The 17463-nt window shown below is 42.0% G+C and overlaps 1 protein-coding gene across 2 annotated transcripts in view; it reads right to left on the bottom strand.

The window, feature by feature from the left end:
• Positions 1-17463, bottom strand: part of cwc27 (CWC27 spliceosome associated cyclophilin) — a 273662-nt gene that overhangs the window by 193305 nt on the left and 62894 nt on the right. The gene's annotated exons all lie outside the window — the stretch shown is intronic.

Below are 17463 nucleotides of genomic sequence, written 5' to 3'. Positions count from 1 at the left end.
ATTACTCCATTTTCTGCACTTAACAATTTTCAGTGGCAATCATTTATAATTCTGTGAATAGATATAGTTGAGAGAGAGACTAAACTCTCATCTCCATTCAAAAATAAAGCTTATCTTACTTCAACAATATGGTTATATATAGCATAACTAAACAGTAGAGGGGAGGGTTCAGTTCCATATACAATTAGAAAATCAAATTTAAAGGATGAAGAGGGAGTGCAGCTTAACGATGAGACTGATTGTTACCAAAAAATAAAAGAGGGACAGAATGTGTGAACATCATATTGCACCAAGTAATCTTCAAGAGTAGAGAAATTTGATAACAGACCAACTTGAAGCTTTTGTATCTGAATACCTGAAGCATTCAGAATAAAATTAATATGTTAATGCTGCAAATTAAGACAAATGGGTATGGCTTGATGGCAATTTCTGAGCTGTGATTGTGTGGAGACAAGATTTAGGAACTGCATATCCAAGAATACTCTGTTTTGGAAGGATAAGCAGGAGGGAAAGGAGATGTATAGCTTTGTCAGTAAATGATACCGGCAGTGAAGATCAAAACATAGAATCAGTCTGGGTAGAAATAAGAAACAGCAAGGGAAATAAATCCCTGATGGGAGTAATCTATACGTCCCCAGTGGGAGTAATCTACACGTCCCCAAACAGCATTCCAGCAGTGTGGCGCAACATAAACCATGAAAAACTGATAGCTTGTAAGCAAGGAAGAGCAATAATCATGGGTGGCTTTATGTGCATATAGCCTGAATTAAACAAACTGGCAAAGGTGGACTTGAGGTACAAACATCAGTTCAGCACAAGAACAGGCGCTTTGCCCCACCAAGCCAATACTGACATGTGACACTTTCTCAACTAAAACTCCTTGCCTCTACAAGGTCAGTATCCTTCTTTTACCTGCTTATTCTCTTAAACACTGGTATTGTATCTACATCTACCTCCTCCTCTGACAAAATATTCCAGGCAATTACCCATTTTGTTTAAAAAAAACGTGTCTCTCACATCTCCTTTAAACTTTCCCTCTTTTATTTTAAATCTATGTTTCCCAACAAGTGATGTTTCTACTCTGGGAAAAAGACTCAGATTATCCATGCCACTCATGATTTTGTAAACGTCCTCAGCCTCCTACGCTTAAGTGAAAACAAACTGAGTTTTCACAATAGTTCCTCATAGCTTATTCCCTCCAAACCAGGCAACATCCAGGTAAATATTTTCCATACCCTCTCCAAAGCCTCCACATCTTGCTGGTAGAGTTTGTTGAATGTATTAGAGATTGTTTCTTGAAGTAATGTCTTGTGGAACCAACCAGAAAGAACTGGGCAAGATGACTAAAAGATAAACCAGTTGATGAGCAGTGGCAGATGTTTCAGGAGATACATGACCATCACCTTCTCTGGATACTTCCTGCCCCACAGGGAGATGGTGACTATGCAATATTGATTTCAGACCGATGAAATCTCATGGAAACAGGTCAAATATGGGTAAAGGAAACTGCCTGCTGATTACCATTTGCCGCCCATCCTCTGCAAATAACAGTGTGCCTTCACATTGAACACCATCTGGAAGAATCGATGAGAGTGTCGAGGGTGCAAAATGCCCTTCTATGTCCTCAACCAGCAGTGACTTGGCAGTAGCATTACTAATCAAGCTAGTCGAGTCCAAAAGAATCTGGTTGCTCGACTGAGACTGTGGAAAGTGGTGAAGGAACCAACAAGACACAAATTTATTTGTAACCATATCCTCACCAATCTGTCTACTGCAGATGCATCTGCAAGAGTGACCACCTTGTGGAGCCAAATCCCACTTTCACATAGAGAATACTTGACATCACGTTGTGTGATACTGTGACCATGCTGCAAACAGATCTAGCAACTCAAAATTGGGCATTCATGAGATGCCATGCAGTAGCATAATCATATTCAAGTATAATTTGTAACTTCATGGTTTACATATCCCCCACTATATCACTGACGTCAATCCAGGGGTTCAGCCCTGGTTCAATGAAGAGTGCAGAAGGGCATGACAGGAGCAGCACCAAGCAAAATGACATTAATTACAGTTGGAAGTGTTGAGTGGATGATCCATCTTGGGCTCCTTCAGGGATCCCCAACATCATGGATGCCAGTCTTCAGCCAATTCGATTCACTCAATGTGCAGTGGATGCTACAAAGTGTATGACCCTTGATAACATTTCAGTAAAAGTAATTAAGATTTGTGCCCCAAACCTTGCCACACCCAGAGAACATCTGTTTCAGTAAGCTACAACACTGGCATCTATCTGACAATGTGAAAAATTGCCCAAGTATATATAGAACATGAAACCCAGGACATATGCAACACAGCCAATTACTTAGGAGAAAGTGAGGACTGCAGATGCTGGAGGTAAGAGCTGAAAATGTGTTGCTGGAAAAGCGCAGCAGGTCAGGCAGCATCCAAGGAGCAGGAGAATCGACGTTTCGGGCATGAGCCCTTCTTCAGGAACTTCTAGAGTTTCCTGAAGAAGGGCTCATGCCCGAAACGTCGATTCTCCTGCTCCTTGGATGCTGCCTGACTTGCTGCGCTTTTCCAGCAACATATTTTCAGCCAATTACTTACCCCATCAGCCTTCTCAGACCATGAATACAGTGATAGAAAGTGCCATCAAGAGTGATATGAGTCAGTACATGTTTAGCAATAATATTAGAGATAGAAGTTTGATTAGTCTGGATCACAATGACGTAAGTAGGGAAGATGTGTTGGGTATGCTAGAGATTATTAAGGTGGACAAATCCACAGGACAGATGAGATCTATCCCAGGTTGCTGAGGGAGACGAGAGAGGAAATAGCTGGGGGCCTGACAGATATCTTTGTGGCACCCTTAAACACAGGTGAGGTGCCAGAGGACTGGAAGGTTGCTCATGTTGTACCCCTGTACAAGAAGGGTAGTAGGACTATTCCGAGTAACTACAGACTAGTGAGTCTGACGTCAGTGATGAGAAAGTTATTGGAGAAGGAACTAAGGGATAGGATCTGTTTATATTTAGAAAAGAATGGGCTTATCAATGATAGGCAACATGGTTTTGTGCAGCGGAGATCGTGCCTTACCAACTTAATAAAGTTCTTTGAGGAAATGATTAAGTTGATAGATGAAGGAAGGGCTGTTGATGTCATATACATGGACTTTAGTAAGGCATTTGATAAGGTTTCCCATGGTAAACTAATAGAGAAAGTGAAGTCACATGGTGTGCAGGGTGTTCTAGCTAGGTGGATAAAGAACTGGTTGAGCAACAGAAGACAGTAGTAGTTGAAGGGAGTTTCTCAAAATGGAGAAAGGTGACCAATGGTGCTCCACAGGGATCAGTGCTAGGGCCACTGTTGCTTGTGACATACATAAATGATCTGGAAGAGGGCCCTGTTGGTCTGATCAGCAAGTTTGCAGATGACACGAAGATTGGTGGAGTAGCAGAAAGCATAAGGGACCGTCAATAAATACAGGAGAATATAGATAGACTAGAGAGTTGGGCAGAGAAGTGGCAGATGGAGTTCAATCCAGACAAATGTGAGGTGATGCATTTAGGCAAGTCTAATTCTAGCGTGAATTATACAGTGAACAGAAGAGCCTTGGGAAAAGTTGATAAGCAGAGAGATCTGGGAGTGCTGGTCCATTGTACCTTGAAGGTTGCTGCACAGGTGGATAGAGTGGTCAAGAAGGCATATGGTATGCTTGCCTTCACTGGATGGGGTATTAGGTATAAGAGCTGGCAGGTCATGTTAAAATTGTACAAGACATTGGTTCGGCCACACTTAGAATACTGTGTACAGTTCTGGTCGCCACATTACCAAAAGGATATGGACGCTTTGGAGAGGGTGCAGAGAAGGTTTACGAGGATGTTGCCTGGTATGGAAGGTGCTAGCTATGGAGAGAGATTGAGTAGGTTAGGTTTGTTTTCATTAGAAAAAAAGGAGATTGAGGGGGGACCTGACTGAGGTTTACAAATTCATGAAGGGTAGAGACAGGGTAAATAGAGATAAGCTTTTTCCGCGGGGTGAGCGATTCAATAACGAGAGGTCAGGCTTTCAAGGCGAGAGGTGAAAAGCTTAAGGGGGAATACACGCGGCAAGTACTTTACGCAGAGGGTGGTGGGTGTCTGGAGCGCGTTGCCAGCAGAGGTATGCGTCTGGACAAATGCATGAGTAGGTGGGGAGCAGAGGGATACAGATGCTTAGGAATTGGGCGACAGGTTTAGACAGTAGATTTGGATCGGCTCAGGCTTGGAGGGCCATAGGGCCTGTTCCTGGGCTGTAAATTTTCTTTGTTCTTTATAACCTGCTCACTCACAACCATTTGGGTTCTACCAGGGACATTAAGATCCTGACCTCTTTAAAACCTTGGTTCAAACAAAGACATATGAGTTGCATTCCAGGGATAAGGTATGAGCGACTGCCCTTGATAACAAGGCTGCACTTGACCAAGTGTAGTATCAAGGAGGTTAAGCAAACCTGAAGTCAATAGAAATCAGGCGAAAACTCTGCTGGTTGGAGTTGGAGCGAGGTTATGGTCCAGTGGTATTATCTGCAGAGACCCAAATAACGTTTTGAGGGCCTGGGTTCAAATCCTGCTATGTGTGACAATGCTGCTCCTTTAACAATGTTAGGTTTCCTTGGCATTTTCCCCAAGGGGTCACAAATGCTCAGATTCCAAAGTGTCTGATTTGAGTGGGTTTTAGGGCAAATTTGATTATAGCTAACAGATACTGCCTCAAATCAAAGGCTGTCAAATTTTAAAAAGAAAACACTTGGACAATGACAGGGGAGTGGACCCGTTCTCCCAGCTCAGCTTTTCACTGGTTTGGGTTTAGCAAGCTGTTTTGTTTGCAGCTGCTGGTCAAAGAAACAACTCCATGCTGATTCTCTCTCTCTGACATCTCTCCTGTAAGAACCTGTGTTTGATTTTACCTTATTTTGCCAATGGGGTGTTTATGGGGATACTGCAAGTATTTGGAACAGCATCATTAAGTTGTGATAGGGTTTTCAAATACTTACATTATTCTAAATTTGGTTTTCTTTTGTTCATGTGTAAAATAAATTCTGTTTTGTTTGAAACTGAATGGTTGGGCCAGCTGCATCATTCCTGGAATATCCACTTTACATCTGCTTAAAACAACTAGAAAAGTTAGAGTCTGGGCTACTTTTTTGCAATGTTTTGAGGGGGTCTGGCCTGGTCCATAACAGATTGGGGGTTCTTTGTGGGATTTATTCAATGGTTCCAATTTGGGATTAGGGTTGTTGGACTCAAAGGCAGTGAGTGGGAGGTGTTTGTGCCTTTTGTGTCAGATGAATTCGGTTGGTTTAAACAGCGCTTTGTGTAGTAAAGGCTCTTTAAGTCACTAAGAGTTTTCTGGGGGTGTAAGAAGTGACTTTGTTGGCTTTACAAAAGGTGAACAAGAAAAAGCTGCTGGAATTGGCAGTGAAGCTGGAGTTGGAGTTACCTTTGTCCATAAGGAAAGGAGTGATAATTATGGCAGTAGCTCAGCATTTAAATTTGCTGGAAACGCAATCAGAAACTTTGGAGGTTGCTAAAATTCAATTGAGAATAAAACAGCTTGAGTTAGAGCGAAAAGAAAAGGAAAGGGCAAAAGAATTGAAGCTGTTTGAATTGCAAATAAAAGCAGAGGAAAGAGAAACAGTCACTTTAGCAGAACAAAAAGAGAGAGAAGAAAGGGAAAAGGAGAGAGAGGAAAGGAGGATAGACAGGGAGTTTGAACTTCAAAGATTGGCACTTGATAGGAAAGACAGCTTAAAAGGATGGAGATGAAGGCTGAAGGTAAGCTTAGTGAAGAATAGAGTGAGAGTGAGCAAACCCATGGTAGCCAAGGGCCTGGTGAGGATCTGTTCAAATTATATCTAAGTAGTGCCTAAATATAAGGAGAAGGATGTAGAAACCTTTTTCATCTAATTTGAGAAGGTAGCTAAACAAATGAATTGGGTGACCATGTAGGCTTTGTTAATCCAAACAATACTTGTAGGTAGAGTTAGTGAGGTATTCACATCACAATCAGAGGAGGAACCTTGGTGGTAAGAGGTGGTGAAGAAAGCCATTTGAAGTGTATATGAGCTTGTATCAGAAGCCTACAGACAGCATTTGAGGAATCTAAGGAGGGACCCTGGTCAAACCGACATTGAGTTTGAAAGGATCAAACAAAGTTATTTTGAAAGGTGGATAAGGGCATTAAAAAAATAGATCAAACTTATGACGGCTCTTAGAGTGATGATTATTTTGGAGGAATTCACAAATTCACTTCCTGAGGTAATAAGAACTCATGTGGAAGAGCAGAGAGTTAAAACAGCAAGATTAGCAGCTGAATTGGCTAATGATTATGAGTTGGTCCATAAATCAAAGTTTGGCTTCCAAAATCAATTTCAATCCATGAGGGATACAAATTGGGGGGGGGGGGCAGAGAAATCCTCACAAGGTAAGGGAAAGTTAGGTCTTGGTGAAGATCACAAGGATAATGTACCACAGGGTAAAAAGGAAATCCTTGAAGGGGAAAAACAAGTTAAGAAGTGTTTTTACTACTATAAAGGAGGCAATGTGAAATCGTGGTTTGGGGTGAGAGGGAAAAGATATAAAAGGGACCTAAGAGGGTGGTATGCATATGGAATGAGCTGCCAAAGATAGTGGTGGAGGTTGGTACAATTGCAACATTTAAAGGCCATCTGGATGGGTATTTGAATAGGATGGGTTTGGAGGGACATGGACCGGGTGCAGGCAGGTGGAACTACATCAGGTTAGGCTATCTGGTCGGCATGGATGAGTTGGACCGAAGGGTCGGTTTCCGTGCTGTACGTCACGATGACTCGATGATATGTTAAAAAGCACTAGGAAGCCAGATGTAAGAAAGCAGGATAAGTCAGTGAATTTTGTTGGAGTGCTAACAAAAAGCACAGTGGAGGCTAAAAGGCTGCATCCGAATGTACCACCTGGTTGGAGAGATCTTCTTAAACCTGTGAAAATAAAGTTTACTCACATAGGCCAGGAGCAGCAGGTGAAGAGGTTACAATATTAAGAAATACAGGATCCTCTTGATCTTTGATGCTGAAAGCTGAGGAGATATGTACCTCTGAAAGACTACTACCAGAAAAAGTGCTAGTAATGGGAATTCACAAGAAGTGCTCAATTATATAGAGTGAGGTTAGAGTATCCAGTGAAAAGTGGAGAAGTCGTGGCAGGCGTATTGGACAAACTCTCAGCTCAAGGAATACAATTTGTCGTTGCTATCAATACAGATGGTTCACAGGTAGGAGTGCTGCCTACTGTGGTTGAAAAGCCAGTGGAAACTCAGACAACTGAACTATTAAAAATACATATCCTGGGAGTGTGTGGTGATGTAGTCACAAAGTCACCAGTTGAAACAGGAGAGATCAAAGAGTACAGATAAGAAAGTTAAAGTAGAATTAGACTCTGTTTGATCAAATGGTGGAGACAGAACAGGAGCAAATAGATGACAAAGCAGATATATTTAATTCAGAGAAATTAACTGAGTTACAGCAGAAAGATGAGGAACTAAACCAATTGTATCAAAAAGCATACATGGGAGAAGAATCTAGATGTATCCCGGTGTACTACTATCTTAAAAATAATGTCTTAATGAGGAAATGGAGACAATCATATATTCAGGTAGATGAGAAATGAACAGATGTTCATCAAGTTGTAATGCCAATGGGTTACAGAAAGGAGGTATTGTGGGAATTCCTGATGAAGGGCTTATGCCTGAAACGTCGACTCTCCTGCATCTCGGATGCTGCCTGACCGGCTATGATTTTCCAGCACTACACTCTTGACTCTGATCTCCAGCATCTGCAGTCCTCACTTTCTCCTAGCAATAATGGATGTGTCCACTAGATTTCCAGAGGCTATTCATTAGACAATATCACAGCTAAAAGGATTATAGAGAAGTTCCTCAAATATTTCACTAGATACGAACTACCCATAAATACAGCCAGATCAAAGGTCAAGGGTAAAATTTTACATCAAAATTATTCAAGGAAGTTATGAACAGCTTAGGAATAAAATTCAAATCTACTGCACATCTTCCAGAGTCACAGGGGGCACTAGAAATGCAGCATCAGACATTAAAGACATTCATATTGAGATAAGACTATCCAGATGATTGGGATAAAGGAATTCTATTTGTACTTTTTGCCATCAGAGATGCACCAAATGAATGGACCAAATTCAGTCCATTTGAATTAGTTTTTGAGAAACCACTAAAATTGATTAAGGAGACATTGATAAGTCATAATTCAGACACCACATATTTGGACTATGTGTCAGATTTTAGGGAATGATTAAATAGAGCAGGGGAGTTGGCCAGACAGCATTTAAAAGTACCACAGCATACAATGAAACAGGAAGATAGGAAATCAAAAATTCACAATTTTGATATCAGAGACACGGTGTTAGTTTTACTTCCAGTGATAGGTGAACCTTTAATGGACTTTATTAAGTCAAAAGGCAATTGAGTGAAGTGAACTATTTGATAAGGACTCCAGGCAGAAAGAAATTTCACAATGTATCACATGAATACGCTCAGAAGGTATTTTGACAGGGGAGGAAAGCAAAAGGAGAATACGTTATTGGTTACGACACAGAGTGAAGAACTAAGTTCAGAGGATTCTGATTGGACATTCCTTAAACTAAGTTGGACAATAGGGAAGTTATCAAAGATTGAAATAAATTGAGTTACCTTCCAGAAGAAAATTGAATTGACCTGGAAGAGTTATTGCCATCACATGGGGAGATTTGTGGAAATAAGATGGTAAGTTTGTAGATATAGGAAATGCTGTTGCTTAAATAACATCCTTATCGGCATAACCCGCTAAAGTTGGCACAGGTTCAAAAGGAGATTAAACGCATGCTCCAAGATGATATAATCAAAGTGAGTTACATTAACTGGAGCTCACCCATAGTAATGGTGCCCAATGGTTATGTGTGGACTATCACAATGTCAATACAGTTACAAAGGTTGATGCCTATCCAATTCCACGTTTGGAAGACTGTATTGAAAAGGTGGGAGAAGCAACTTATATTTTGAAGTTGGACTTGCTCAGAGGATACTGGCAGGTATCTTTGTCTGAAAGAACGAAGACAATTTCAGCTTTCATAACGCTGAATGGACTGTATCAGTTTAAAGTGATGCTGTTTGGTATGAAAAATGGACCAGCCACATTTCAAAGGCTAACCATATGGGTAATTTCCAGATTACCCAACTGTGTGGTGTACATATCGATGACCTGGTCATTTTTAGTCACACATGGAAACACAAGTAATATCCCAAAATTCAAGAGTGAGGGGGCAGAGCTGAGTATGGTGCCCTTCACCAAGGGGAAGGTGCTCAAAAAACTGAATGTCCTGAAGGTAGATATACCACCTGGACCAGATGGACTATACTCCAGAGTTCTAAGGGAGATAGCTGAAGAGAAAGTGGAGGCGTTAGTGGTGATCTTTCAGGAATTGCTAGAATCACGGAGGGTCACAGAGGACTGAAAAATCGTTAACGTGACACCTTTGTTTAAAAAGGGAGTAAGGCAAAAGATGGAAAATTACAGAATGATTAGCCTAACCTCAGTCAGGGTAAGAATCTGGAATCCAATGTACTGGATGAGATTTCGGAATATTTGAAAGTGTATGGTGAAATAGGGCAAAGTCAGTATGGTTTCACAAGGGGAGGTCATGCCTGACAGATCTACTAAAATTCTTTGAGGAAGTAACGGAGAGGTTAGACCAAGGAGAGCCAATGGATGTTATGTACCTGGACTTCAGGAAAGCCTTTAACAAGGTTCTGCACAGGAGGCTACTGAGTAAGATAAGGGCCCATAGTGTCAGAGGCAAGGTGTTAGCGTGGATAGAAGCTTGGCTGTCTATCAGAGAGTGGGAATAAAAGAGGCCTTCTCAGGATGGCAGCCAGTGACAAGTGGTGTTCTGCAAGGTTCAGTATTAGGACCACAACTTTTCACTTTACACATTAACAATCTAGATGAAGGAACTGGGGCATTCTGGCCAAATTTGCAGACGATAGAAAGATAGGTAGAGGGACAAGTAGCATTGAGGAGGAAGGGAGGCTACAGAAGGATTTGGGCAGGTTAGGACAGTGGACAAAGAAGTGGCTGATGGAGTACAATGTGGGAAAGTGTGGGGTCATGCATTTTGGTAGGAAGAATAGAGGCATGGACTATTTTCTAAATGGGGAGAAAATTCAGAAGTCTAAAGTGCAAAGAGACTTGCGAGTTCTGGTCCAGGATTCTTGCAAGGTAAACCTGCAGGATGAGTCAGTAGTTAACTCTAATCTTGACTCTGACCGCTAGCATCTGCAGAGTGGTGCTGGAAAAGCACAGCATGCCAGGCAGCATCCGAGGAGCTGGAAAAATCAACATTTCGGGTAGGAGCAGTCCTCACTTTTGCCGCATTGCTGAATGGTGGTTAGACCAAACTGAACCTGCCAGTGTAATGATTCAGGTCCACTATGCCCCCGGCTTCAATGAATCCGTCAGGCATAGGTGGGAGTCCACAGGATACAGCCACAAAATGTACTAGGGCTGCTTCCAACCCCCATGCAACCTCCCTCGCACTCCCCCACCCTAGTCCCTACCAATTCCACAGGACAGGGTGCTCCCGGGGAAACCATCTGCCTAGAGAACAAACTACCGGGGGTTGGGAGGCAAGACCAGTACATGTACCCACTGTGTTTCACCCCATTTGGCCAATATCCCAACTTCAAAAACCTCCTCCGCAACAAGCGAATTCTCAACAAAACAGCTGCAGCCAACCAAACTAAAACTGATAAGCAGCATCCCACATTTTTGGTTTATTTGTCTGAGACTCAAACTACCCACTTGAGGACTTATAATGGTACCTATTTCATTTGTGGCCATGGGCCTACCCTTGGTTGCCGCTTTCCTGAATGGGCAGCTACTATTTATGGTACGTGGTTCAGTTCCTTTATCAGTCCCATTCCTCTGTTTAGTCTGTCCCAAACTCGCACCAAGCGAGCCCGTATGGGATTTGAGTGACTAGCAGCTTTCTTTTCCCTGCCTTTGGAACTGCTCAACTAGAAACCTTGCAGACAATCCTGTGCTCGGTTCAATTCACTGTTGTGGCCCTCCTCTCCGGCGCTCTCGCAGATGCTCTGAGTCCCCTTCACCAACGAACTCCCCCGAGGACGAGTACCATTCCCTGCAGCCGTCCGCCCCCTTTATGTCTCAGCCTGAGGGCCAATCCCTGGAGCCTTCTGCCCCTTTCATGCCTGAGCCAGGCAGTTACCTAACTGATTCCGAACCTCCATCCCCGACAACCCTTCCGGCTCTGGTTATGTTCCCCTTTTGCTGACACTCCCAATCTGCTTCTTTGATCTTATGATCAAAAAGGAGGGAATGTGGAAGAAAACTTGCCACAAGACTTGGCACAAATTTGTGTGAAAGCCATTTTGTCACAAAGCAATCTTCGCAGCAAAACGTAGACTGGTGACCCAATGCTTTTAGAATAAGCTAAGGAATTTGTTTTTGCAAGTAATGACCTTGTAGTTACAAGTGCATTCTCAACACCCCCAACTTCTAACTAGTTCTGCTATGAATTGTTTGTTGTATTAATTATCGGTTTCTGCCTAATGTGAACCTGCAGTAGAAGCTAACATTAATTTACAGATTTGAGAAATGTAGGCTTATGGTATGTATGTAGCAGCTACTCGAACTGACCACTGCCCTTATGTAACCTTATGACTGCCCCTAGGTTGCGTAACCAACGGATAGTGCGATATGATATACTATATAAACTGTGGCAATCTGTATTTCAATGGACTACACCGGACTTCTGAGGGAAGATGTACTCCCCATGGCCACGAATAAAGCTTGTTAATACTCAAGGACTCGACTCCCGACGATTTTGTTTTAAATGATCCAGCAAAAGATTTATTCCCTAACACTATCAATGTGAGTGATGTGGGTATTGGTACTGTGCTCTTACAGGAAGACGATGAAAAGATAGAAAGACCGATCGGGTATTTCTCCAGGAGACTGAACATTCATCAGCAGAAATATTCATGAGTTGAGAAGGAGCTTTTGAGCTTGGTGTTGGCGTAACAACATTTCAACGTTTATATTACCAGTAATGTGTCTGAGACAATCATATAGACTGATCATAACCCATTGAAGTTTCTGGAGAAATTTAAGGACAAAAATTCCAGACTGTTTAAGTGGAGCTTGTTGTTTCAGCCATTCAACTTGAAAATTGTGCACGCGGCAGAACAGGAAAACAAGATTGCTGACACATTGGTGAGACTTGGATGAGAAACTGAAACATTCGCTGGCAGGAGTAAACACACTGAAACAGAATATAGTAGTACGATGTTTATCATCAATGTAATGTATTTGTGTGTTGCAACATACTAACAATGTAAAATTAAGTGGTTTTAAAATGAAGCCTCCTTTGGATATTGATGGTTCTTTTTGTTTTAAAAAGGGGGATAGTGAAGGTGAGACAATGCTATTCCTTTAGCAAGTTTAGGTTGTCCTTGGCTTTTTTTTCCAGAATAATTGTAAATGCTTAGATTCTGATGTGTCTGGTTTATGTGGATTTTAGGGCCAAATTGATTATAGCTAACAGATACAGTTTTAAATAGAAAACACTTGGACAATGAAAGGGGAGCGGCCAGTTCTCCCAGCTCAGCTCTTCTCTGGTTTGGTTTAGGTTTAGCAAGCTGTTTTGTTTGCAGCTGCTGGTCAAAGGAACAGCTCCATGCTGATCCTCTCTCTCTGACATCTCTCCTGTAAGAACCTGTGTTTGATTTTACCTTTCTTTTTTGAAAAGGGGTGTTTATGGGGATGTTGCAAATATTTGGAACAGCATCATTAAGTGGTGATAGAGTTAATTGGGTTCTCAAATAGTTACCTTATTCTAAATTCGGATTTCTCTTACTCATGCGTAAAATAAATTCTGTTTGTTTGAAACTGAGTGGTTGGGCCAGCTGCATCACTCCTGGAATATCCACCATACACGTTTTAAACAACTAGAAAAGTTAGGCTACCCTCTTGAAATGTTTTGAGGAGGGTCTGGCCTGGTCTATAACACACATTAGATGGTCTAATTTGTATTCAACTAAAAGAAAATCTGAAATTAAGAGTCTAATGATGACTGTATATCCATTCTTGATTGTCAGAAAAGTCTATCTGGTCAACTAGTGCCCTTCACAGGAGGAAGCTACCATCCTTACCTCGTCTGGTTTACATGTGACTCCAGGTGCACAACAACTCTTAACTGCCCTCTGGGTAATTAGGGATGGGTAATAAATGCTCGTCTAGCCAGCAAAGCCCTGTTCCCATGAACAAACTTTTAAAAAGTCATCTATGGCACAAACAAATACATTTGAAATTGTTGGAGGTCAGTCATCAAGGTCCAGTGCATCTCTGCAGGAGTTCCTCAGAGTAGCATCCTAGGCCCAAATACCTTTCTGCTGCTTTATTAATGATCTTCCCTCAAACACAATAACAGAAGTAGAGATGTTTGATGACGAACACACAATATGTTCATGACTCCTCAGATACTTAAGCAGTCAATGTCCAAATGTAGCAAGGCCTGAACAATATGGAGGCTTGAGCTGATAAGTAGCTCGTGACATTCATGTTGCAATCAATGCCAGGCTCGTAACATTCATGTTGCCATCATCCCTGTATATTCTATGGAATTACTATCAGAGAGTCCTTCACTATCAAGATCATAGAGACCAGAAAATGAACTGGACAGCCATAAAAGTTGCGAAGAGAACAGGTCAGAGAGTAGGGCGTCTTGCAATGAGTAATTTGTCTTCTGACTCCCACATCTACAAGTCACATGGAAGGCAAGTTATGATCTGAATGACAAAATTGGTAAAGGGAGAGGTGCATTAAGGCTTGGGTTTCCTTGTACTCCTGTCACTGAAGATAAGTATGCAGATGCAGCAGCCAGCAAAGAAGGCAAAAGGTATATTGGGATTCATAGTGAGAAGTTTCGAGTATAGAAGCAGGGACGTCTTGGTGCGATTGTACGTGGCCTTGGCCAGACCATACCTGGAACACTGTGTAAGCTGCCTTCTTGAATTGCTGCAGTCCATATGCTGTAAGTGGTCTCACTATGCCAGTACAGATGCCGTTCCAGGATTTCATCCTAACAACACTAAAGGAAACATGATACATAGCCCAGTAAGGATGGTAAGTGGCTTTGAGGAGGACCTGCAGGGGTGGTATTTCTATATATCTGCTACCCTTGTCCTTGAAGATTGAAATGGTTGTCAATTTTGAAGATATTAACAAGCCTTGGTGAATTTCTTCAGTCCATTTTGTAGGTGGTAGCTACTGCTGATGGCAGTGGGAAAAAAGGTGTTTATGATGCGGTGCCAATCAAGCGGGCTGTTTTGCCCTGAATGGTGTCAGGCTTCTTTTAACGTTGTTAGAGCTGTACTTCAGGCAATTGGGGAGAAGACCATCACATTCCTGACTTAAGCTAGAAACACATAATTGGAGTAGCTGTGGGTTCCTATGATCATGGTAGATCATCCAACTTGGTTCCTTGATCCCATTTTCTCCCTATACCCTTTGATCTCTTTAGCCGTAAGAACTAAATCTAATTCTTTGTTAAAAACAATTCAAAGTTTTGGCCTCAATTGTTTGCGGAGCATAGAATTTCACAGGTCCACAACTCTGGATGAAGACATGTCTCCTCATTTCAAGCCTAAATGGCCTACCCTGTATCATTAGAGTCGTTCTGGACTCCTTGGTTATGGGAACATCTTTTCTGAATTTTGTTTGTCTGTCTAAAATTTTGTATGTTTCAACAAGATTCTCCCTCACTGGTCTAAACTCCAGTAAGTATAATTCTAACCAGTTCAATCTCTCTTTATACAGCAGTCCTGCCATCCCAGGAATCAGTCTATCTTCATTGCACTTCCTCCATAGACAGAACATTCTTCCTTTGATAAGGAGACCAAAATGTAAGCTTACCCTTCTCAATGGCAGCTAGGATGTACAAGAAATGCTAGCCCAGCCAGCAATGCCCTCATCCCACGAATGAATAAAATAAAACTTTAAAAATGTTTGGAGACTGGTCCACAAAGCAAAACCCCGATTAACATTCAATATCCCCAGTGTGCAACTAAGCAAATGCTTAGTTGAAAAGAGGACAAATAAGTGGTCAGATGATTTAAAAACAGCATGTTTGATAATTTGGATGGTAAAGAAGCAATGTGATTAAAAGGGTGGGTACTTGTATGCAAAGAGGTGGTTGCAAAATGGTGAAAGGGGAGTCAGAGGAAGATATTCAATCCCTTCTGACAGATAAAACTTCTTGATCTAGTATCATTCACATAAACGTTTTCTGCAAGTTTCAAATACCTCTACATTCATTCTACAATATATAAAACAAAACTGATCATTCACTCAAAGTGTGATCTAACCAAGATTTTAAACAAGTTTACCATAACTTGACTTTATTTTCAGTTCATTTCCTCTAGTAACTATCCCCAAAGCTCTCAGTCTGGATTAGAGTGGTGCTGGTAAAGCACAGCAGGTCAGGCAGCATCCGAGGAGCAGAAAAATTGACATTTCGGGCAAAAGCCCTTCATCAGGAATGAAAAGCTTTGTCTGCCAAGTCTGTGTCATTGGGTCAAATCTTCCATTAATAGAGTTCACTCTGAAGACAAATACCACCTTAAAATATCCATATTTCTGTATCTGATTATATCTAAGAAAGTATTAAAAGCTCTACTGTTTAATTTTGTAATTGAACATAAATGCAACATTCTAGACAACATAATCTTTCAAGCAGTCCTAACCAGACATGGTTCTTGGAATGTCACAGGGTTAAACTACAATTTAATTTACTAAAAACTTCATACATTTTGTGAACTTCTGGTAAGTAAGACATAACCTGCATAGCTTGTCAGGCCGGAAAGCTTTTGGAGCAGGGGTAGACCATTCAGCCTTTCAATCATGCTCCAAAATTCAGTAACACCTTGGCTGATCTGTGGTCTCAACTTCACTTTCCTGTCTGTTCCCTATAATCCAATATCCTGGGGGGTAGGTTTGCTAGCACTCTTCGGGGGGGGTTTAAACTAATTTGGCAGGGGGATGGGATCCGGACTTGTAGTCCAGCAAGTAGGCTAGCTGCTTGTCAGGATGTCCAAGAATGTAGGGAGGCTGTGAAGAAGGTAGCACAGACAGGAAATACTTGCGGACACAGATGGGTTCAAGTGCGTATACTTCAATGCAAGGAGTATCAGAAATAAGGTGGGTGAACTTAAGGCATGGATCGGTACCTGGGACTACGATGTTGTGGCCATCACGGAAACGTGGATAGAAGAGGGACGGGAATGGTTGTTGGAGGTTCCTGGTTACAGATGTTTCAGTAAGATTAGGGAGGGTGGTAAAAAAAGGAGGAGGGGTGGCATTGCTAATTAGAAATGGTATAACGGCTGCAGAAAGGCAGTTCAAGGGGAACTGCCTTTGGAGGTAGTATGGGCTGAAGTCAGAAATAGGAAAGGTGCAGTCACCTTGTTGGGTGTTTACTATAGACCCCCCAATAGTAGCAGAGATGTGGAGAAACAGATTGGGAAACAGATTTTGGAAAGGTGCAGAAGCCACAGGGTAGTAATCATGGGCGATTTCAACTTCCCAAATATTGACTGGAAGCTCTTTAGATCAAGTAGATTGGATGGGGCGGTGTTTGCGCAGTGTGTCCAGGAAGCTTTTCTAACTCAGTATGTAGATTGTCCGACCAGAGGGGAGGCCATATTGGATTTGGTATTCGGTAATGAACCGAGACAAGTGATGGGCTTGTTAGTGGGTGAACATTTTGGTGATGGTGACCACAATTCTGTGACTTTCACCTTGGTTATGGAGAGAGATAGGTGCGTGCAACAGGGTAGGTTTTACATTGGGGGAAGGGTAATTACAATGCTGTAAGACAGGATCCGAGGAACATAACTTGGGAGCATAGGCTGTCAGGGAAGGATGTCGTGGAAATGTGGAACTTTTTCAAGGAACAGATACGACGTGTCCTTGATATGTACGTACCTGTCAGGCAGGAAAGAAGTGGTCGTGTGAGGGAACCTTGGTTGACGAGGGAGGTTGAATGTCTTGTAAAGAGGAAGTTGATATGTACGTACCTGTCAGGCAGGAAAGAAATGGTCGTGTGAGGGAACCTTGGTTGACGAGGGAGGTTGAATGTCTTGTAAAGAGGAAGAAGGAGGCTTACATAAGGTTGAGGAAACAGGGTTCAGACAGAGCAGTGGAGGGATACAGGATAGCCAGAAGGGACCTGAAGAAAGGGATTAGGAGAGCCAAGAGAGGGCATGAAAAATCTCTGGCGGATAGGATCAAGGATAACCCAAAGGAATTTTATGCGTATGTGAGAAACATGAGAATGACGAGAACGAGAGTAGGTCC

Source organism: Chiloscyllium plagiosum, chromosome 1 (genome assembly GCF_004010195.1).
Source record: "Chiloscyllium plagiosum isolate BGI_BamShark_2017 chromosome 1, ASM401019v2, whole genome shotgun sequence".
Lineage (NCBI taxonomy): Eukaryota > Metazoa > Chordata > Chondrichthyes > Orectolobiformes > Hemiscylliidae > Chiloscyllium > Chiloscyllium plagiosum.
The sequence above is the reverse complement of the archived record's forward strand: the minus strand, read 5'-3'. Positions and strand labels throughout refer to the sequence as shown.